The sequence below is a fragment of the Camelus bactrianus genome, chromosome 6 (assembly GCF_048773025.1).
Source record: "Camelus bactrianus isolate YW-2024 breed Bactrian camel chromosome 6, ASM4877302v1, whole genome shotgun sequence".
Classification (NCBI taxonomy): domain Eukaryota; kingdom Metazoa; phylum Chordata; class Mammalia; order Artiodactyla; family Camelidae; genus Camelus; species Camelus bactrianus.
This window is the reverse complement of record NC_133544.1, coordinates 47,727,018-47,750,383: the sequence shown is the minus strand read 5'-3', so window position 1 is coordinate 47,750,383 and position 23,366 is coordinate 47,727,018. Positions and strand designations below refer to the sequence as shown.

General features: G+C 34.4%; 1 protein-coding gene across 1 annotated transcript in view; it reads right to left on the bottom strand.

Annotated features, from left to right (window-relative positions):
• The window catches only part of LOC123611833 (uncharacterized), an 853,613-nt gene that overhangs the window by 229,204 nt on the left and 601,043 nt on the right, over window positions 1-23,366 (bottom strand). The window lies entirely within an intron of this gene.

The following is a 23,366-nucleotide window of genomic DNA, read 5'->3' as shown; positions in this document are numbered from 1 at the left end:
AGTTAGCCTTCCCCTATTTGAACTAGCTTTAGTAGGTTTTGCTCTTTTCCACCAAAATGTCTTCACATGAACAGAACAGATAAGCTCTTCTTGAACATCTTACATATTTTTCCCCCAGTGGCAAATTTTTCTCCCCCTGCAGAATTCCTACTTTTATGTCAAAGCTTAGCTCAAACATTGCCAACTCTATGAATTCATTTTCTGCCTTCTTCGGCCAAATGACTTCTGTCCTCAGCATGATCAAAGAATGCTATTTATTTACTCACATATGAACACTTAACAGATTGGCTATTATAGTAGCAGTGACTTTCCTATCTAGATAATATTAATTCTGGCAAAACCCAGTGTCCCGTATATTTTGCTTGATTTTCAAGTAGTAAGTTAAATATTTTCATTATTTTTGTTGAAACTTAATAGTTACAAATCTATTTTTTATACTAGTAGTATCGGTAAAGAGGTAAGCACAAAATGAGCGGTATGTATGGCCAACTACAGAGATTCAACAATAAACTGACTTGGTTAAAAAACAATGGTTTTCTGTAAGGCTTGTCATCAGTTAATTTTTATCCCCAAATGATAAGCAAGAACTGTGTTAGTTAAAACCTTGCTTTACAAAACACATAGCTTATTTTCCATATAGCAGAGCCAAGGACAAGGGCGAGTCAGACATCCATCTTTTGATATGTAAATGTAGAAACATTTAGAGATAGTTAACATGGAATAGTGCTTCAGTCATTTATTTGAAAATTCAGTTTTTATAAAAGTACTGAGCCAGTTTGTCACAAACCCAATGCCCAGAATGACATTGTATGACAAATAGGAGAAAAACCATAGTATTAAGTCCTTGACAACTGAGTGCATCCCCACTGTTTGCTTATATTATTAGTGAACTCTGATATTTATTTTGTTGAAAAATTGGAAATAAACATGAAACATTTTAATAGAAAAGAAGTTTAAAAGAGATAGACCAAACTGATTAACCTCTGACCTCGAGCAGATGGATTAGTTGTATTCTACCTGAAATGTCCCTGGAATAGCAAAATTAACCAAGCACCCCAAATCTTCTATAGCTTGTAGAAACTGGCTAGAAACTTTTACTTAAAGTTAAAATGGCATTAATGTCAACAAACGATAGATAGCAAAGCCAGAGACGTTCTGTATTTTACATGCCACAAACCTATACTTGTGTGATGCATTAATTGCTGTGTTCGTTAGGAGTAGCTCAACTCTTAGGGGAGGCTAAGACTGATTAAAAGAAACATCTCACTGCAAGTAGCCTTTTATTAAAAGGGCTTTTACTTAAATATTCCTCAGAAAAATAAAAATCTGCCAGTAGGCATAAAAAGAATAAGAAAATAGCCCAGAAAAAAAAAATACACCCGTGTTAAAAATGGGAGTCGTTTTTTGGAGCCCTATGCCGGATAAAGTGATTTTCATTCTTGAGTGAAAACGTCTATTTCTTGAAAATTTGTAACAATGTTGTTACATAAATTAAAACGTCCTAACAAAGTACTACAAATTGAATGCCTTAAACAACAAAAAACTTGTTTTCTCAAGTTTTGGAGGCTAGAAGTCTGAAATTAAAACGTCAGCAGGGTTTGTTCCTTCTGAAGCCTGAGAGAGAGGGATCTCTTCTAGGCCTTTCGTGGCTTGTGGGTCTTTTCCTTGACTATTTATAGCATCTTCTCTGTATGCATGTCTGTGTCCAAACCTCCCCTTTTTATAAGAACACCAGTCACATTGGATGAGGAGCCCACTTTCTCCACTGAAAGCTCTTCTTACCTGTTTACAGCTACAAGGACCCTATTTCCAAATAAGGTCAGGTTCTGAGAAACTGGGGGTTAAGATTGCAACACTTGAATTTTGGTGGGACACAATTCAACACATAACATCTTACTTCTTAAATCTGCTACAGATTTTTCATTTCTTTGGCAAATGCCTTTTTTATTTGTCTATGTGGGCCCTTCCCACATAAGAGATTCAAACATACTCTTCTATTTTCAAGAATATGGATGGCTTAAAGGTAAAGACACTTGTTACCTCTTAATAAAATATCTAAAATGGCAAGGAGCTTGCCTTTGTATTTTTGGCATCATATTTCTTCAATGCTTTTACAGTGCAAATTGCAAAGAGGAATCCCCAAATTACAATTGGACCCTTAATAAATATGTCCTTTGATCAAGGGACCACCAACAAAAATCATGCAAATCCATATTTTATTTCCCACCCCTACCAAACCAACCTTTAGGTCTTTTAGCTTCACTTTTAAGCCCTTACTCACATTCATATTCCTAGTTTGCTTCTTTCCAAATACTTTCAAATCCTGTCCTTTCAGGGAAAACAAAGTGTCAACTTGCCAACTTGGCAGTTCTTTTTTATCGGTATTCTCTTTTGGAAATTTTTTGAGGTTATTTTTTTCCTTAATTCAGTAGTCTCTAAGGTGCTCTGAAAGTGTCATAGTTTTTAATATCTAAAATAAGGTGATACGCATAGGCAGAACCACTGAAAGAAAATCGGTGTTTTTAAATGGCTCCCACTGGTAGTTCAAGTAGTTCTCTCTGGAAAGGACAGAGAAAGATGTTGCATTTATAACTTATAGAAATCAGGTGTCTGGTTATCTTTCGAAGAGTGAGCAATAAATCTTTTTTTCCTTCTATGACAGACAGTTGATGGGTGCCTACTGAGTGTCTGATCATTGATCTTTAATTAGAACTTTCTCCTAGTCATTCTTCAACTAGATGATCCAAAGACAAAGGACAATAGCACTCAACTGGCCTTCCAACCCTAATCCAACCTCTATACTATTATTGAGTTACTCTTTACAAAGTTCTCATCTAGAAAATCTACATCTATTCATTTATTTAACAAGAATTCATAGAACAATTACTATGGTAGGCACTATTCGAGGTGCTGGAAATATAACAGTGAAATAAGATCCCTGTGCTCATGACATTTAGGACCTTATGAGGGAAATATAATACATGTAATAAATAATTACAACAACTTTATTGTATATTAATTTGTATTAGAAATTTATAACTGCTATGGAGAAAAATAAGAAATAAAGTGTTGGAAGCTATTTTAACAATAATTCAGCTACCAAAAGCCTTAAGAACAATGATCAAGAAATTCAACTTTAAGAAAAATAAGAACTTCCCAATGAGGGGAAAAACACCATAAACAATGTCAAAACACAAATATTTACAGCGTATAGAAATATATGACATCACGTATACAAAGTAAAATTCCAATGACAGCTACATCAAAAGGCCTTTTTTAAAATTAAACTGAACAGACTGGAAAATTCTGTTAAAAACTGAATTTCAAAAAGTTGAAAAGGCCTACAACAAACTCAGTTGTCAGGGCTGTGTGGAAAGGTGGCCTCTTGGGTGACTGATGGGAGTTTAAAATTATATGTGCCCCCTTATTATACCTGGCAGTTATATTACCAGAAATTTAACTATATTCATATATCCACAGCTATATCACTTACGTAAGGTGACATTTACACAAGGTTATTCTTTGCATAACTGTTTGTCTTAGAAAAATATGTGAAAACATAAAAATTATCCATAAGGAACTTAATAAGATACATGTGCATCTCCAAGAAGGAAAACAATATATAAACAGTGAAAAATAATAATCTATATCTGTACTTCCATAAAAGATGCAAGAAGATGCTGGTAATAATAATAATGGTAATAAGTAAAAGCAAATAATAAGTCACTCATGGTGTAAACAATTAGACCTAGTTGAATATAGGACAAGGTGGCAGGGAGAATTTTCTGTTTACTTCACAATGCATTTTTATTTTTGAAATATGTGAATATAAAACCTATTCAAAAACACTTTTTCTTAGATGGAAACAGTATTTGTTATTTAATTTGATGGATGACCCTTCACAAAATAACACATGAGGAAAATATTTCCTTCTCAAAAATAGTTATGCCCCTTTAAAATCAATTTCTTACTTTTAAAATGCGTTTCTCAAAATCCTAGAGTAATACACAGAATGCCCCTTAGTATATACATACCCCATCAGACTGAGGGAAAATTTGAGAAGTACTGAATAAACTGAAATGAGAAAATGTATTGAATAAATTAATTGGTTATCACCCTGATTTTCATGTGCTCCAACAACTGGTAAATGGATTTTATTCCACAGGACAATATCATGGAAATATTAATCAGTCCAGGTCATAAAGAGTGACTGAAATCAGCCCTAGTGCAAAGAATTTATACATTATTCTCTTCTCTCCTATGTTCCCTTCTATAATTTTTTTTACTTATAATTAAACTACTTTAACTTCCATTTCTTCTGATTAAACTATCCTAACCACCAATTCCACTATTAAGGGATATTCTTGATTTTTTCCTTTAGGTGGAAATGGGCATATTGGAAAACACCAACATAAGTAGCAGGTATCTCTTACTCTAGCTTTATTTGGAAATAATTGCATATATCTGTAAAAACAGCCTTTTTCTAAAAGTGTTAGGCAAATATAGAAGTACAAGGATGAATATCTGAAATATAGAAGTACAAGGATGAATATCTGAAAAGAATAAAAGCAAAACTACAGGCAATATAAGCTTTCCTTCTTTTCTTAAGTTTCCTAAATTATATTTGATGTTCAAAGCTAATCTACCATTATCTGATGTGGACTTTAATATACATAGGTACATATAGTATGTATATATTTATGTATAGGAAATATTTAGGACAACTATATTACAAACAGAAGAGGATAATGGGACATAAAGTAAGGTTTTTATACTTTCTCAGTTGAAAAACAGACATCAGTCAATCTTTCTGGTGAAAGAATAGTTCTGTATTTTGATGGCAGTAGTAGTAACAGGAATCTATACACATGATAAAATGGCATGGAATTATACACACACACTGTAGCAATATCAGTTTCCTAGTCTGATATTGTATTACAGTTACACAAGCTATAAGCATTGGGGAAACTGGGTGAACAGTACATAGAAACTAACTTTGTAACTTCCTAAATATCTACAATTGTTTGAGAATAAATTATAATCACAATACAAGTTTGCTTAAAAATCTGATCCTGTTTTCATTCTAATACACACAAAAGTTGTGCAATGTTTGATGTATTATTCTTTAAATTGTGTATTTAGTGCACTGTGCACAAATTAGAAATCTGCCTGTTTTTTATACTATGTAGAATTGAAATAGATGACCTTAAATTGCAAATAGATCCATATGTGATTGATGTTAAAAATTTGGCTTTGAATCCTTACCAATACTTACATGTCATTTTTTCAATTTAAAATATTAACATATAATATTTAATGTTTTATTCAAGAGAATGTTATATTATGCCTGATTTATTCATCTACTTAAAAAAAAGAATTCTGAAGGAACTTCTGTTAAGTTACGTACACAGAAAATACATGCTAGCTTGTGTCAGAAATTTAGCAGCCTCTTGCCTACAGAGATTTCTATGCCAACATTTCCATTTCCAACTCAACCAATATTATTTATAAATGACTTTTCAAATCAAAATCATGTGGAACCATTTAGACAGAAATAGTATGTATTAATAAAATTACAATTTCAACTTGAAGAAATTTATTTTAGCCCCAGACTCTCATTTTACTGCCCTATGTCTCTTTATGTGTCAGTTTAGATGGAAAATTAGTTGATAAAGAGCAGTGCAGCTGAAACATTTTATAAAATTGTCATCTTAATTGTTTCATATTGAATTACACTTTCTTTTCTTCTACGTAGTCATGAGTAACACCTTTGATTTAATTGCCGTATTTGTTTCAATAATACAGTACTTCTCTTAATTTACTTGATTAAACTTCCATGCTCAATAAAGAACTATATTAACTATAGAATTACATAGAGAGAAATATATAAAGTCAATATACTTTTTTATTTGATTAGCTGATTTTATATTGATGCTAGGCAAATTGAAATGGCTTAATATTTTTAAATTTCCAAAGATGAAACACACACACAATAGTGAAAAATTTGGAAGGGTTCTATGAAATCCACCTCTGTGTCTTCAGATGATCAAGGAACCACAATCCTCTGTCATCTTTATTGCAAATATCTAAGAAAATAAGTGAATTAATCTAAAATTCCAATGGTGTTTTATACACATAAATTATGAAAGTTATAAATTTTTAATTCCTTTAATGATATGAAATTAATGAGTTATTTGGTTTTAGACGTTAATGTTAAGCATAGAGCATACAGAGCTGTTCCAATCTCCCTGTGATAGATCCATACGCGGTAGGGGGCAAGCCTCTATCAAAAGGAAATTGCCTATTAAGCTAGAATTGCTCATTCAATTGTATTCTTGTATGCATCCTGATGTGCTTATTAATATTTCAGGGAAACACAGCACCAAGTACAAGAAAGAAGTGAAATCTGTCAATTAGATACCAGATACCTACTTCAAGGTGATGCTAAGAATTCTCCCATCAACTACATTTCACTATCTTTAGTTAATCTTAAGACAATTTGATTAAAGTAATCCCTTGAAAAATGTTACCATCCAAGAATATGTATCTTTAGAGAGAATTTATTATGGTGCTAGAATTTGGATTTCCTGAAATAATATCACTTAACAGTTATAGACACTATAAAAATGAGAAAAACTCAAGTTAAATTAAGACTAGACATCTAACAATGCATCTTGACAAAAGGAATAGAAATGCTAAATATAATTTTGCTATTATTGAGGACCTAAAAAGAGATGGTCTTTAATTTGCCAAGCTAATCATAATGTACCCACTCACATAACAGTAATTAGCAAGGTTGGTAAATTCCTATTTCTAGCAGAAAGTTGTATGCTTCAAGATCAAAGATTCTGAACCCTTTTCAAAATTACTTTCATAAAAAAATAGGATTTACAATGATCAGAGGTTCAGGATCTTTGCATTTTGATTCATATTCCGACATGTACCATCATGAAAGAATCATCTATTTTGAAAGATAATCCCACAAAGCCTATGGTGTGAAGGGAAAAGGAGACTATTAAGTTTTTGGAATTTAAGTTTTATTGCTGAAATTTCAATACCACTACCAGAGTGGAACAGGCCCCACGTGTCACATTGAAGAGTCAATATAAATGAGTAATTCCTTGCAGTGAGAAAGCTGATGGGCTTCTTATATTGAGCTACCTAAGGAGAGGGGAACCAGTCAGCTATAGAAGATTGTTTCACTGTACAGCTGGAGAAGTAGGACATCTAAAGGTCTGACCACGAAGAAATAATTTAGAAGGAATAGTATTGTGAGAGAAATTCAGCAATATTAACTATTGATATCAGTGTCAACTGGGCAGATTCCATGAATGAAACAAAGTTTGCAATTAGCAAACTCCTTGTATACAATGGACAATGCAAATAATGTCACATTGGGTAAATTGAATTTAAAATCACTGTCATGTCCCTTGGAATCCTTATAGTGACCCAAGTCTGCTCATCACCACCTCCTTCCATTTTGCTTGGAAATAAGCAACCTTCAGGGATACCTCGTGATAAACTAAGCAAAATAAACACAGATTTTTATTCTGGGTGACTATAGATCATCCCTGGTTGCTTCACGCTGTTTCTGTTTTCATAGACAGCCGTGACCAAACAGATACAGAAATTTCTATATTTAGAAATAAAACTATCACCACCACCACCACCAACATAGGGACAAAATCTCTTTAGTGCGGAAAGCCTCTTTCTGCAGCTTTCATTAGAGAAAGGTGTGGAGAAGAACTAGCACATAAAAGAAACCTGAAGTTGCAGCCTTGATGGAAGACAAATGCTTGATACTTGTTCTGGGGCAGGTAAAGGGGCTTCCAGTGTCATGTTTACTGATCTTCCACTCTGCTTCTTTTAAAGAAAACCTTAGTGGCCAGTTAAGACCTGCTTGATTAACTGCTGAGTTAAATCTGAGGGAGCACACTCAGGAGTCCCTTTCTAGCAAGCAGGCTCTTCTAACCTGCCTTTTGCCTATTACTCTTGAACACATTGGCTAATGTCAATTAATCACGTAAACTGGAGACCATGCATTTTGGATAATTTTCCCCCTTTCTCATAAAGAGAATGAGTTGCTCGAGACAGAGGAGAAAAACATGCACATGCAATTCAGCTGAACTGTAATCCTGGGTGAACTGATGGCTGCCAAGGGAGAAGTTCAGGTTGATGGTTCTTCGGAGCTGCCCGGCTCAGTGGTTTTTCTGTTCACAATGTCAGCTTTTTCTTAGAGGCTTAAGTGTTGTAATAGAGACTTCAGCTATAGAAGGAATATGGGGATCTATTTCATAGTCTCTCTGTTGGGGGAAAAAATGTTCAAACTCCCTAACTTTCAACATTAACTTTCTGCGTAACTCTTACTTACTCTAGAATTTCAAATTTGTCATTTGTGAAACAGAAATTACAAGAGGAAGTATAATATTAGCAAAATAATCAGTTAAAATATCCAAAAAGAAGTGTATAAACCTGCTTTTAAAAACCCACTAGCTACTTTTTGACGAATAAGTCTAATGGTCAATTACCACAGAGAAGCAATCAGGGCCTTGGAGTTTAACTGGTTGCAAATAGCCATAAGGCAGCATTTGTGGTCAAGTAAATATGGATACAAAGCCAAGGACAGACAACCCTGGGCTTCCAGGAAGCATAATTCTCCAGTCATTAAACAGAAATACAGGAAGAACATGGTCTAATCAGATTCACCCATTAACAACTTCAAAGCATACGACGTGGAAAGAACTCAGATACGAGATGATAACGTAACCAACTGAGATAATAATAGGAAATGAAAAAGCATAACATAAAACATAAAGCATAAAGAGCATAACAATATTATTAAAGAATATATACTGAGAACTGCAAGGAATGAGAGACATCACTGACAATTGAAAAGCATATTATTAACATGGATTGAATTGATCATAGTGAATACAAACAGAAAATGTAAAAAGATTAACATCAGAAAAAAATAGTGGATAAATAAAGGAAAATATTCTAAAAATGAAAGAAATCAATCTGCAAATGGACAGACCACACTGAGTTATAGGCAAATTCAATACAAAATGCTCAATACCAAGACTTATTCTGATGTAAGCATGTAATTATGGAAGAAAGAAGATTCTATATATCCATGCAGACAAAGCATAGCACCTATAATATCTCAGTATCCCTATCACTCATAAGCTCTTCTAGTAAAACAATGTACTACATTTAACCAAACTATCCTATTCATTAAGATATTATCAAACTAAACATACAAAATGAAGAAGCCATGGTAAATATATGGTGATGAATGCTAAACCCATTTAAATATAATGCTTCTACTAAACAATTGTGGAGTTATGGTTATAGAATATCAGAAGCTTAATAAAAACTTAACCTAGTAAGTCAGGAAGTGTAGCAATAGGAGAAGAGAATGTCAAAGCGTAAATTACTGTTACTTCTTTCAAGTAGTGAGTTAACGATGCCTAAAATTAAAATAAGTTGGTAAAACGCAGATAAATTTGCAATCTCTTAATTTATCACATAATCTCATTTTTAATATTAGAGAGTTTGGGTTTTTTTTTTTTTTTTGGCCAATTAGTTTTTTAATTTCAATCAGAATTAGTTTCAAGAAACAACAATCTACATTGACAGTTCTGCCCCAGGGCTATGTCAACACTCCCAACCTCTGATATAATGTTTGAAGAGATCTGGATGGCCCAAACATCCTCAGAACATTAAATTCATATTTTGCCAATCAGGCCAGGTGAGCAAGAAATGGCTAGCCTGCTAGAAGCCTTTGTAAGACACATTAAGCCTCAGAGAGTGGGAGATAAACCCCAAAAGTATTCTGAAATATTCCATTGATTTGGACAAATGTATAATGGCATATCCACCTACTCTTCTCTCACTCCAATTCTCACCCCTTGGCAACCACTGATCTTTTTATGCCTCCATAGTTTTGTGTTTTCTGGAATGTTACATAGCTGAAATCATACAGTGTGTAGCATTTTCAGATTGGCTTCTTTCATTTAGTGACATGTGTTTAAGGTTCCTCCATGTCTTTTCGTGGCTTGCTAGCTCATATTTCAGTGTAGATGTCCACCTACAGGAGGATATCTTGGCTGATTCTAAGTTTAGGCAATGATGAATAAAACTGCTATAAACATCGATGTGCAGAGTTTTGCATGGACACAAGCTTTTCACATCCTTTAGGTAAGTACAAAGGAGTGCAACTGCTGAAGTGTATGGTAAAAGTATGTTTAGTTTTGTGTTATTCTGACAGACTATCTCTTTCAAGGAAGTAGCTCATTTTTATCTAGGCTATAAAACTTGTGGGCATACAGTTGTCCATAGTATTCTTTTATTATCCTTTTAATGTTCATGGGATCTGTAGTGATGTTATATTTTATTTATGATGTTAATATTTTTGCCTTTTCTTTTTATTTCTTAGCCTGGCAAGAACCTTATTGATTTTACTGATCTTTTCTTGATTTCATTCATTTTCTTTATTGATTTCCTGTTTTCAATTTCATTGATTTCTACTCTAATTCTTATTCTTTAACTCTCTTAATTCCTATTTCCAACACCTCTACCTCTGAAGTTTTAAAAATTAGATCAAAACTTTCCAACTCTATATTGCCTACAAGAAACTTACTTTAAATATCAAGATGTAGACTAAAAGTAAATGAAGAATAATATACCATGCTAACAGTGCTCAAAAGAAAGCAGGAGGAACTACGTTAATTTCAGACAGAGCAAATGTCAAAGCAGGAAAAGTTATCAGGGATAAAGAATGGCATCCATAACGATGAAGGGATAAATTCTCCAAGGTGTAACGATTCTTAACATGTATGCACATAACAACAGTATCAAACAGCATGAGGAAAAACTGGTAGAACTCTAAGTAGATGACTCCACTATCATAGCTGGAGATTTCAACACCCCTCTCTCAGAAATGGACAGAATAAGCAGGTAGAAAATCAGTAAGGACACAGCTGAACTTAAAACTTACATTATGCAGTTAGGTAGAAATGAGCACTGGGCAGGGGGAGAGGAAGGGAAAAGGAGCAACCTAGAAAATAACAGTTCACCTGCGTTCAGGATAAGGGGCTCCAAAAACTTTTACTTTCTCTAAATGAGGGCCAGCAAAGAAGCCGTCTAGGATCCAACGCTGGAACTGCACAATACAAAGAAGGACACGGCTTAAGTACCCAATGCTCATTACAATGTAATTAAAATTGCAGTTTGAGCCCCCTCCCTTAGGTTTCTCTGTGTGTGTCATGGGTAAGAACTTGCGTAAAAGACATGGGCGTGCCTGAGCACCAGGAACGTAAGTGTCAATCAGCCTGAGTACAAGAACATAAGCTGTCAGTCAGCCTGATCACTCAAAGAATCTGAGCCATGAATCAATCAATTACAAAAACGCCCCCTAAGCCAGGATATAAAATCAGGAAAAACAAAAGAGCAGGGCCATTCTTCCTCTCTTGGATTGGCCCACTCCCAATTCTTGGGAGTGTACTATATTTTACTACACCAATAAAATCTTATTTATATCACACTTTCTGTCTCTCATTAAAAATTCATTTTTTTTTCAGGTCACTAAGAACTGAGGTAACTTATTCCCCCCTCCCAATAACAGTTCCACTCAACTAGATACAATGGATTTGTAGACTTCAGCAGAATACACATTTTTCTCAAGCTCACATGAAACATTCACCCAAGTTGACCACATTCTGGACCATAAAACACACTTTAACAAATTTTTTAAGAGAAACCATACAGTGTCTTCTCTCAGACCACAACTGATTTAAACTAAAAATTAGTAACAGAAAGATAACTGAAAATTTCCCATCTATGTAGAGATTAAGCAACACTTCCAAATAGTACATGTGTCAAAGAAGAAATCTCAAGATAAATTTTAAAATATTTTGAACTAATGAAACTGAAAACCCAACTTATAACTTGTGGAATGCTGAGAAAGCAGTCCTTGGAGAGAAACTTACAGCATTAGTACATTAGAGAAAAAGATACAAATATCATCATCTAAATTCTACCTTTGGAACCTAAAGACAAGCCTAAAGTAAATAAAGATGTATTTTTAATTTCTGTGAAGATTTATAAGGAAATGAGAAATTACTATGATTACTGAAATTTTACTTTTTTTACTTAAAGAAAAATTACACTAAGAACTTTTTTAAAAACAGTACATATGACAATCCATTTTTAAATAGAAGTAGATCTGTAAACTATCTTTAAAACCAACTAGTTGCATATATTAAAATTTATATCTGATGTTTAATATTAATGATTATTATTTCTGTAAATAAAACCTGGAGTGGTTTTTAAGTTTATGCAGTTTTTTTAATACCTTGAATATATCATAAACGGATAGTACCCTGAAAATGCTTCTTACATACCTTGATTCTGGCAACATGGATAAAGAACCCAAATTAGTTTGATTCATTTGACTAACCTGATTTCAAAAGTACCAAAAAAAAAAAAAAAAAGTGTATATGGATAGTTCCCTAAAATGAGGCTTTTCACATTTTTTCCCATTTTTATTCAGCTTTGTGGTTATTTAAATATCATTTTCAAAGCACGGAATGCTGAAAGTAAATACCAATTCTAAAATGTTTCATTTGGGAAAGCTGTGAAATAAACAGAAAGTGTTTTGACTGGCATTTCTTAAAGGATGAAATATGGCCTAGAAATTAAACTCCTCACTTGCTCTTCTGTGCTTCTTTCTCAAAAATTATCAAGTACCTTTGAAAAGCCCACAACACTACCTCGTGCTTTGCATGTGTTAATTTGCTGTTAAGTGTCTCTGTTTCAGAGACTATAGGAGCTTCTAAATGAGAATATTCGCCACTGTCATCCCTGACTTCACTATCTCTAATGGGGTAAAATTTATAATTTAAATATAATGAAAAATTGATTAGAATGGTGCATGTTTCACTGTTATTTGATCTAAAGAAAACAAGATGAAACCACTCTCAAAGGTATGGCTACTTTGTGCCTCAGAATGCCATTAACTTCTAAATGAATAAATCATTGTGCAAGTTATCTTCTAATTTTCAACATTTCACCCTTGTAAATAAGCTTGATTACTTAATTTACAGAATTTAGTTCCTACTGAATATGCTACATGTTAAATGTGCCAGCCTAAAAGTGATATTCTGAGTCCAGGGCCAAGTTTCTGCACAGTTACATACTCTTTCATTTGTTACAGGAGGTAGCTAGTCTGACAGAGCTGCTGCCTTAAATCTCAGCTATGCTCCCTACTAATACTATGAGTTTGAGCAAATTAGTATCACTGACGTTTATTTTCCTCCTTTGTAAACAGGAATAATATTTCACTGCATGTTTGATGCAAGGGTTTACGTGATAAAAAATGTATTTTATTACAACTAAGACACCATCAGTTGCAAAATGCCCTCATCCCACTGTATCAATTAAGCTATGACACAATGTGGCTAATTAAGCTATGACACAATGCTTTCTGATCACTTATTTTATACTTAGAGTTCTTTTTAAAAGTAATTAACTCATAAATATCTACTGTATATCATTATGTACATTTAAAAATAGAGCTAAGCCAATCAGTTATTAAATTATCTTCATATTCAGTATACAATTTTCAGTTATTTTTTTCTTGCCATTGTCAATGTGCCTTTTCCACACATTTTCTGTCATAAAGCACGCTGAGCAGCACTTAGACTGCTTTCATTGTCTCCAAGATTTCCTTCCAAGACGATGACCCTCATTTCCCTAATTTCTTTATTTTAAAGCAATTTTAGACTCAGAAAAGAGTTGCAAAGTAGCACTGAGCATTTCCATGTGACTTCACCCAGCTCTTCTCAAAGTTATGGTACTAAACCATAGTGTAATTCTCAAAACTTAGAAATTAATATTGGTAGAATACTCTCAACCAAACTGCAGACTTTATTGAATTTCAGTGTTTCCATGAATGTCTCTTTTCTGTTTCAGATCAAATTCAGAAAGTCACATTGTATCAAGTCACCTTTGTCACTGTAATAATCCTCTTCAGTGTGTCATAGTTCCTCAGTCCTTCCTTGTATTTCATGCCTCAGACACCTTTGAAGAGTTGGGTATTTTCTGTTTGTCTGATCTTTTCTCATGATAGAGGTTATGAACTGCCATAAAAATATTACTGTTGGCAGTTAGATAAAATGAGCATCAGGCAGGGGGAGAGGAAGGGAAAAGGAGCAACCCAGAAAATAGCAATACACCTGCACTCAGAATAAGGAGCTCCAAAAACTTTTACTTTCTCTAAATAAAGGCCAGCAAAGAAGCCATCTAGGATCAAACGCTACAACTGCACAATAGAGAGAAGGATCCAGCTTAACTTGACCCAATGCTCATTATAATGTAATTAACATTGAGCCCCCTCACTTGGTTTCTCTGTGTGCCTCGTGGGTAAAAACATGACTAGAAGAGGTGGGTGTGCCTGAGCACAAGGAACCTGAGTCATGAATCAATCCATCATGAAACGCCCCTAAACCAGGAAATAAAAACAGGAAAAACAAAGGCACGGGGCCATTTTCCTCTCTTGGATTGGCCTGCTCCTAATTCTTGGGCGTGTACTACATTTTACTACCTTTTTACTGTCTGTCTCTCATTAAAAATTTATTTTCTTTTTCAAGTGACTAAGAACCGAGGTAACTCTTACTCCCCTTTTCCCGGTAACATTGCCACGAACCTACTGACCTAAAACAAAAGTTTTTCATCTCACTGTGCTGTAGGTCAGAAATCCAAGTTAGATCAGCTGATTTTCTCTGTGCCAGGTTTCACAGGTCGAAATCAAGATGTTGGCAGAGCAGCTTTCCTTACTGGCAGTTTTGAGAAAAAAAAAAAAATCTACTTTTAACCTTCTTTAGGTGGTTTTCTGAATTCGGATCCCATTTCCTTCCTGGCTATTAGCTGGAGTTGATTTCAGCTTGTAGAGGCAGTTTATATTCCTCCTGTCCCCCTCCTTTCTCCATCTTTAAACCAGCAATGGGGGAATTGAGTCCCTCTTTCTTCATATCTCTCTGAAGAAATAGTTAATAGCTGATCTAACATTTAAAAACAATGTTTGAACTATAAAGCTAGACAAAATATAGTGTGTAGCAACAGTGTACTCAAGTTGGTAAATTTGTTTCTCACTGGCTGTGGATTACTAATTCTGAAACTATTTTATATTACCTTAGGGTTGAATAAGCAAGCAAATATATTTATATTGTAAATAATGAGAGCCAATACCTTACAGTTGGATAAAGATAATGAAACATCATTAGCAAAAGCAAATACTTAGGATCAGTCTTAGTTTCTAAATACCATTTGCAAGTCTATACATTTTAATAATTTTTATTTTTAATCTTACAATATAATTTTATGAGTGGAAGGTTTTCAGGTAACAATTGTACTCATTTCTCAAATTATCTTTAAATTATTTGACATTTAATTGTCAAATTCAACATTCACAGTAGTACAATGCATATACTCAACTGATTTGGAAACAAATAGCTATGACCAAGTCTGCATGCACAATAATAGAAAGTACATTGCAACTGCTTTCTGTTCAATAGTTGTAAAATACTGTCAATTGTATGATGCATCCTCATTTCAGAAGTGAAAAATGTGAACTAAAAGTGTAATTTATAATGAATGAAATACTGTACATATAAAATGCCTGAGATACACTAGTCCATTAAACCAATTAAGTCTGGATGGGTCACAAACTTATCCTTGGTTCCGTCTTTCTACTCAGACTGAAAAACCTTACCTAATTTTGTATTTAAATTATACCCCACTCCAACTCCTTTACCTCACTATACATCACCTACAAACATAAATTATCAACCAGCCTAAATGTGTACCCAAAGAAATCCTTTTCACAACAATTGAAACATTAATAAACACATGAAAAAATACATTTCAAGGTAGACTAAAAATTGTATTAATAGGTAATTCACTACACTGAGATTACATTTGTATATATTTGTATACATATGCATATGAACACACATAATTTGTATACATAACTGTTAAATCAGCTTCATATGAGATGTCATAAGATACTCAAAATTTAAGCATTTTAAACCAACCTAGATTCTAAATTGTGCCAATTTAAAGTGTATCTTTAAAAAAAAACTATCAAATTCCTTCTCTATAAAATTATTTTAAAATCTAAATATATTTTTATTTTTATTCATCTGTTATAAATCTTTTAACATAGGTTCCTTTCGGATCCAATGTGTTGATTGTAGTACATAATGTTCTCACATTAGATGAGGTGTTAATAGCTTGTTTCACATTTCCTTCACAAATAAATGCTAAGAATGATTTACTTGATTGAATGTCAATTCATAATCTTATACAAAAGCACACAATAATTTCAACTAGAATTAAGCCTCACCACATATGTTTCCTTTCCATTATCAACAAATGACTACAGGATGAAAAAATGATTACTTGGCAGTCATTCTGATTCTGGGAAAAAAGAACTTTTTGAAAACATTTTAAGAACTATAAAATTAATGCAAAAAATGACAGCTCGTGCTGATATACACACTTCTGATTTTTCACAATTATCAATCTGCTTATACCACTGTTTCTCTTTCATGCCTAAGTTACTTGCTTGGAATCATTTGGAATGCTATTATTATTGCCCTAGAAGAAGCTATTTCTAAAAGTCAGAGTCTGTCATTGAATAGCAAATAAGCTTCAGAGGTGTTTGTTCCTGATAAAACACAGCTATCATCTTTATAAGTTTATAAAATAGTTTATTATTAGGATAGAAAAATAAGACAAATCTAAGTCATTTAGAGGCAGTAGAGCACAAAAAAACCAAACATACTTTGGTATCAAAAGCCCTCAGTTATGCTTGCAAACATGACTTTCTAGCCATACAGTCTTCAACATGCTATTTAAATTCTTCCCTAGTTTCCTGATCTATAAGTAGGAAAAATAGTGACACACCATAACACTGCTGTGATCATTTATTATGTTCACACACATAAAGTTCCTAATACAACAATGCTCAATCAGTGGTACTTCCTAGATTCAAATGATTCATAATCCACACGTATAAAAGGTTATCTTTTCCCATTTGTCCATTAAACATTTTAATGGAAGATTAAAACAGACTTATCTGTAAATTATTTATACATATACTGTACACTCTATTGAATGCATTTTATTGAATTCTAATTTTAATTAATTGAATTCCATTTTATTCTAATATTTAAATTTTTGTGCATAATCTGTTGCTCCAGTTAAGGTAAGAGCTCCTCAATGGCAGGGACATTCTTTAATGTTCTTGCCTATCCTGGCACCAATCTTCCTGAGGAAATTCCTGAAGAGCTTAAAAAAATAGATTCTAATCAAAACCAAAACAACAAAAACCACTGGAAGTGTTATAATCAGTAGAGATGTTCAAGACTACTATACAAAATTTTTCCATAATACCATTTTTTATTCTTGCAATTGGGTGGCTGTTTTTCCCTTAGATAATGCAGAAGAACTCTTCCTGCCAAACCAGACCATGATGGCTTTGCTGAACTGTCAACATCATGTTCTTTCACTAGAAACAGAATAGGGTCACAATAGGTATGTGGATGGAGAGGGTTCTCAGATCTCAGAAACAGGTACAAAATTTGTGAAAAACTAAAGTGTATTTGAAATAGATTCTTATGTCAAGTCTAAACTATAGTTAATTTCTGACTAGGGAACCAGGAATTCTTTGCAATGAGAAATAAGAGCCACGGTACATGGAAACAATTATTTTGTAGCCAAATGCAGAAGACATAGAAGTGATCAGTAAACAAAGCAGAACTTTGACAATAGATGAAAAAGGGAAAATACACTAAGACAAGTCCCTTAATTACCCCTGGCAAAGAATTTCATTCATATTTACTAAGAAGAGATTGAAGATCAAAATAACATTTGTAGTTCTTTTATGTACAAATAACAATTGTGCATTACTTTCGCTCCTTTCTAAGTCATTCTCAAGTTCATCTGTTGCTTTATTTATAAAGTTTTGGGTTCAATTTCATTGAATGCAGTTTTTAAATCTACTTCTTAAATCCTATGCAGAGTGAACGCCAAATGACCGAGTCAGGATCTAGGTGTTTTGGAATGACAGACCAGGTAAACAGCATTCATGTAGAATTTTCTTTCTCTTATTTGACTACATAATGTACTACACAAATATGTGAGATGGCTTATAGAATGTGATTAAGTTTTATCAAATTTAATGGATACTCACATAAACCTAACCAGCCAGATGCAAATCATTCCAGTTTTTTCTTTCATTTTACACCATCCCATTCTGTTTATATTTTCTAGCCATGTGCCTAGATTACTCCCTTTTTTTTTTCCTGAATCTGGTCAGTGGTATTATGGACATTTCCCTACATAATTGTCTCTAAATCCTATTAAATCATATTTTGAAAATACAACACTGGCACTTAAAAATGACATTTAGAAGTGAAAACAAATACTTTTAAAGGAATTTATGTCAGTATATAAATACATGTATTAGGTACCATGTATATAAGAAATTAATAGGTTTCAAAACAGATGCCAGATTTCATCCTACTTGTTGAAAATGTTTTGAATTGTTGAAAAGATGAACTTCATTTAAGAAACAGGTCAAGCAAAAATCATTTTCTGTCAGCAGAAAGTCAGTTTGGTGAACTGTCACTAAATCTGTAACAGCAAACAGCACAGAAGGAGAAAACCACTTCAGTTACATATGTGAGAGTCTAAGCAGCTAGACTTCAGAGCTAGGAGCAAAGGCTTCTATTTGAAACAAAAAGCAAAAACGCCCACGTATTTTGCTATACAGCAAAAAGATGACAAAACCTCTAGGGTTTCGAAACAATCCTGAGAATTGAGGTGATACACAGCCAACAAATCCTCACCTATTAGTCCAAGATTTCATTTGATATTTTAAATCACTAAATATTAGAGCTTGAAGAGCCTTAGGGAGTGTGTCCTCCACCCCCCTCATTTTACAGTAAAAAAGGCATTGGATTTCGAGCCCAAACACCTGAGTTAATTTCCTAAGCAGTATTTAATGGCCAAGTTTCCTTCAGCATTCCATTTCAACTCTGAGCCTCATGTCCACGTCTCCAAAACCGGGAAAATGATATCTACATTACAGGTTTGTAACAATAAGTGTATCAGTTTCCTATTGCTGCTGTAACCAATTACCACAAACTTGCGTGCTTAGAACAAATTTATTACCTTACAATTCTGGAAGTCTGAAAAGGGTCACAGTAGGCTACAAGCCAGCTACTGGCAGACTTGAGTTCCTCCTAGAGGCTCTGGGGAAGTTTCCTTACCTTTCCGAGCTTCTAGAGGCTGCCTCAGCTTCTTGGCTCCCAACACCCTTCTTCCTGCTCTGACACTGACGCTCCTGCCCCTCCCCCCCTCCCTTATAAGGACTTTTTAACTACATTGGGCCCACCTGGGTAAACCAGGCTACTCCCCTTCTCCAGGTCAGCTTGTTAAGCAGTGTAGATAGAAATGAGCACTGGGCAGGAGGAGAGGAAGGGGAAAGGAACAATCCAGAAAATAACAGTATGTCTGCCTTCAGGAAAACGGACGCCAGAAATTTTTACTTTCTCTACAGGAGGGCCAGCAAAAGAAGCCACTTAAAATCAAAAGGCTGCAGCTGCGCAGAAGAGAAGGACCCGGGGTAACGACCCAACGAACCTGCCCAAAAGGGGAGGGACGTGCCAGAGCACGAGGAATCTGAGTTGTCAATCAAATTGAGCACAAGGAACCTGAGCTGTCAATCAGCTTGATCACTCAAAGAACCTGAATCGTTAATCAATCAATCAATCACAAAAAAACACCCCTAAGCCAGGATATAAGACGGAAAAACAAAGGAGCGGCGCTATTTTTCCTCGGATCGGCCTGCTCCCAATTCTTGGGAGTGTACTATCTTTCACTATTTTTTTTACTTCACTACTAAAAATCTTGGTTATATCACACTTTTTGTGTCTTGTCAAAAAAAATTTTTGGGGGGTGATTAAGAACTGAGGTAATTCTTATTTCAGTTTTCCTGGTAACAAGCTGATTAGCAACTTAATTCTATCAGCAATCTCAATTCCCCTTTTCCATCTAACAGTATATTCACCAGTTCTTGGGATTAGGACATGGACATCTTTGGAGGCGGCGGGGTGGGAGGCATTATTTTGCCTACCATTACAACTACTCAAATAATACATCACAAATGCTTTACGGATATAAATACTTTCCGTTAGGAGACGGAAGGAAACAACAGTCAGGTCTGCTGTTAATCAGCAGCAGAACTTACCTTGGCCCCACCTCTCCTAAGTACCTGACCAGGACATTATTCACCACAACATAAGGGGTCTGGCTGGAAGCACATATAGGCAAAACCATAAACTTGACTTAGATTCAGTAACAAGACATTCTGAAAGATGTGGCTGTTGGTTTCTAGATGAACTTTTGACTGCAAACTGCCTAAATTGATTGTAGTTCCACAATTATTTAATTCTGAGGACTTTAGCAAGTTTCTTAACCTCTGTGACTTCATTTTCCCTCTATGTAAAATAGGAATAATAGTGCTTACCTCAGAGGTTTATTGAAAAAGTTAGATGAGAAAATTCATGAAATGTGCTTAGTAGACTGGCTGACACACAGCAAGTGCTCAATAGATGTTAACTGTCTTTAAAGCCCTAGATAAATATATACACCTGCCTGTCATAAAAGCTACATTAGGCACTAAGGCACTCTAGAATATAAGAATTTGATTTAGATACATACCATGACCTTAAGAAGCTTATAGTCCAATAGTGAAACAAGTTGACTATATTTGCTTAGCTAATTAAGGTTTTTCTATATGTAAAGTCACCTTCTTCACACTGTCTTGTTAATACTTTAATCTACAAAGAGGTAAAAGCTACCAAGTCACAGGGAAAACCTCTGAAAGCTCATTGCTGTGCATGACCAACTCCAAAAGCTTATGACTGACAGAGTGAAAATCAAATTGCCAGATCAAGAGAAACTTCAACTGCTAAAATTAAGACCTATGGAAATTATACAATTATATTTTAGAATATAATACAGATTTCTTTAGTAATATGAGTGTGTATATATAAATTTACACATACTCATGATACATGTATATATAAAACCAAGATTAATTTACATAGGTTGAAAAGCTGTAATATTTCTAGAAATTGATTTGTAAATGTGCCTTGTGCTCAGTAGGGGCTTATTCAAGATAAACTTGTAGACTTTTCCAGGTTATAAACTGGATAATGAGTTTATGGTAAAACTCTCCAAGAAAAATCTTGCAGATCCTGAAAGGCAAGGGCACAACAATATCTTAAAGTGAGTCAGTGACCTAGTGTCATAGTGGGTGAGCTAAGAATGTCAAATTTAAACAGTTATACGGACTTGATTCCCAAACATACGTCAAGAGAACTTAAGAGCAATGCCAAACATCTATCCATTGAATGAGTTACGCTATATTTATCAATAGAGGGCTCTCCAGTTCTCATCAAGGTGAAGGTATGTGAATAAATCAAGATGGATACCATGTTCTTGGATGAGAAAGCTCAATATTTTAGTAGTTAGCATCTATAAATTCAATTTAATTCCAAACAAAATCACAACAAGAGGTTTTAAGGACCTTAAAAAACAGAAGAAAACTTGCCTGAAAATATAAAATATTTTTTAAAATACAACTTTGTTATTTGATCTATAAGATATGCTATAAAATATGATAGTTAAAACATTGTGGAGACTTCGGGTTTCCAGTTCCATATGTAAGGATCTTTGAAGTGGCCACTCTGTCCTAAAAACAAGTAAAAAGCTGAACACATTGAAAATCAACGAGTCTTCTTGGATCCATAAGAGAAGGAAGGATACAGAGCACACATCTGCCCCAGTACTGGAGAGACAGACAGCTGAATGTGGAGAATCACAGCTTTCTGGAGAAAAACTCATGAGGAGAAACCACCACGGGAACTAGTGCTGGGGCAGAAAAATCTAAACTATAATTGACAAACTGCTGGAGGCTGAGTGCAGACAACTCTGAGAATTAAAAATTCCAAGGGGACCCAGTCATGGGGGGGCTCTCATTATACTGTAAGATTCACCTAGAGAGACTGATCAGATTCCCACAGTAAATATCAGAGAAAAATTGCCTCCTGCTTCCTGAAGGAGAAGAAAAAGAATCCCTTCTGAAATATGCCAGAGAATTTTGTTCTTCTTAACAAGGTCTGCCCTCAGCAGAAACTAATTAACCAGACAGAGCCTAACCTGCTGGGGTATAATCAGAGCCTCCCTGACCCAGGAAAAGGAATACCTAACTCCAGTTGGCTCTAGTATTCCACCTGTAAGAAGGGAAACACTCAAATCCAGCCTATACTAGCCATCTGCTCCACCTAAAAGGGGAGAAAAAACTGAATGTTTGTTGTTTAAGCCCCCTAGTCTATGGCATTTTATATACAGGCCTGAAATAACTAAGACAGAAAGTGCTACCACTTCCTTTCCAATTCTGTATAGTCAAAGATTGCAGTTGTTGCAGCTAATAGGAGTCAGGTCACTCAACACAGATTCCAATTCCTTTCTCTTTTTCTTATCTACTCTGGTGGTTGGAAAACTAAAATGCATTTGCCTCTGTTGCTTGCATTTTTCAATAGGCCATCAGTTGAAGTACATAAGTGCCATATTTTCTTTTTCCTTCCTTCTTACTGCCTGGAATATGTGTTATATCTGTAGAAGAGCTGTTGTCACTAAAGATGATGGAGCAAAAAGAGAAATCTCTTGGTTCCTCCATGGAAGTTGTGGGTTGATATACTGTTTCTGGACCATCTACTCTCATGCAAGAAAATTAAGCTTCTTATTTGCCTAAGCCTCTATTGTAGAGGTTACTTACTGCACCAAAGGAATTCTATCCTGATCAATATGCAGACCTGGGGAAAATCCTACTTCTACTCTGGAGGAGTTTAAGCATTCCTTTCTCCAAAGGCCTTTATGGATTCTTCCATCTGTGATTAAAGGATGGCTACCTTTCTTCCTTTGTATTTTGTAACACTAGAATAATGCTAACATCAATTGGCTTTATGTTTCATTTACCTGAATAAATCCCCACAAGAGTAAAAAGAGTGAGTGCCTTTGCAGTATTTACATTCCCTATGATGTTTAGGACAGTACTTTTCTCTAAGTAAACGTACAAATTTATTTTCTTTGAATTGACAGAAAAAGTAGAAAACCATAGGGAAAGAAGCGATATGGAAAAGAATATGAAAACAAGTTTATTTTTCCTTAACGATAAAAAATACTTCATTTTAGGCAATTAAAATAAGACAAGGAATAAAAAATATTTGGAC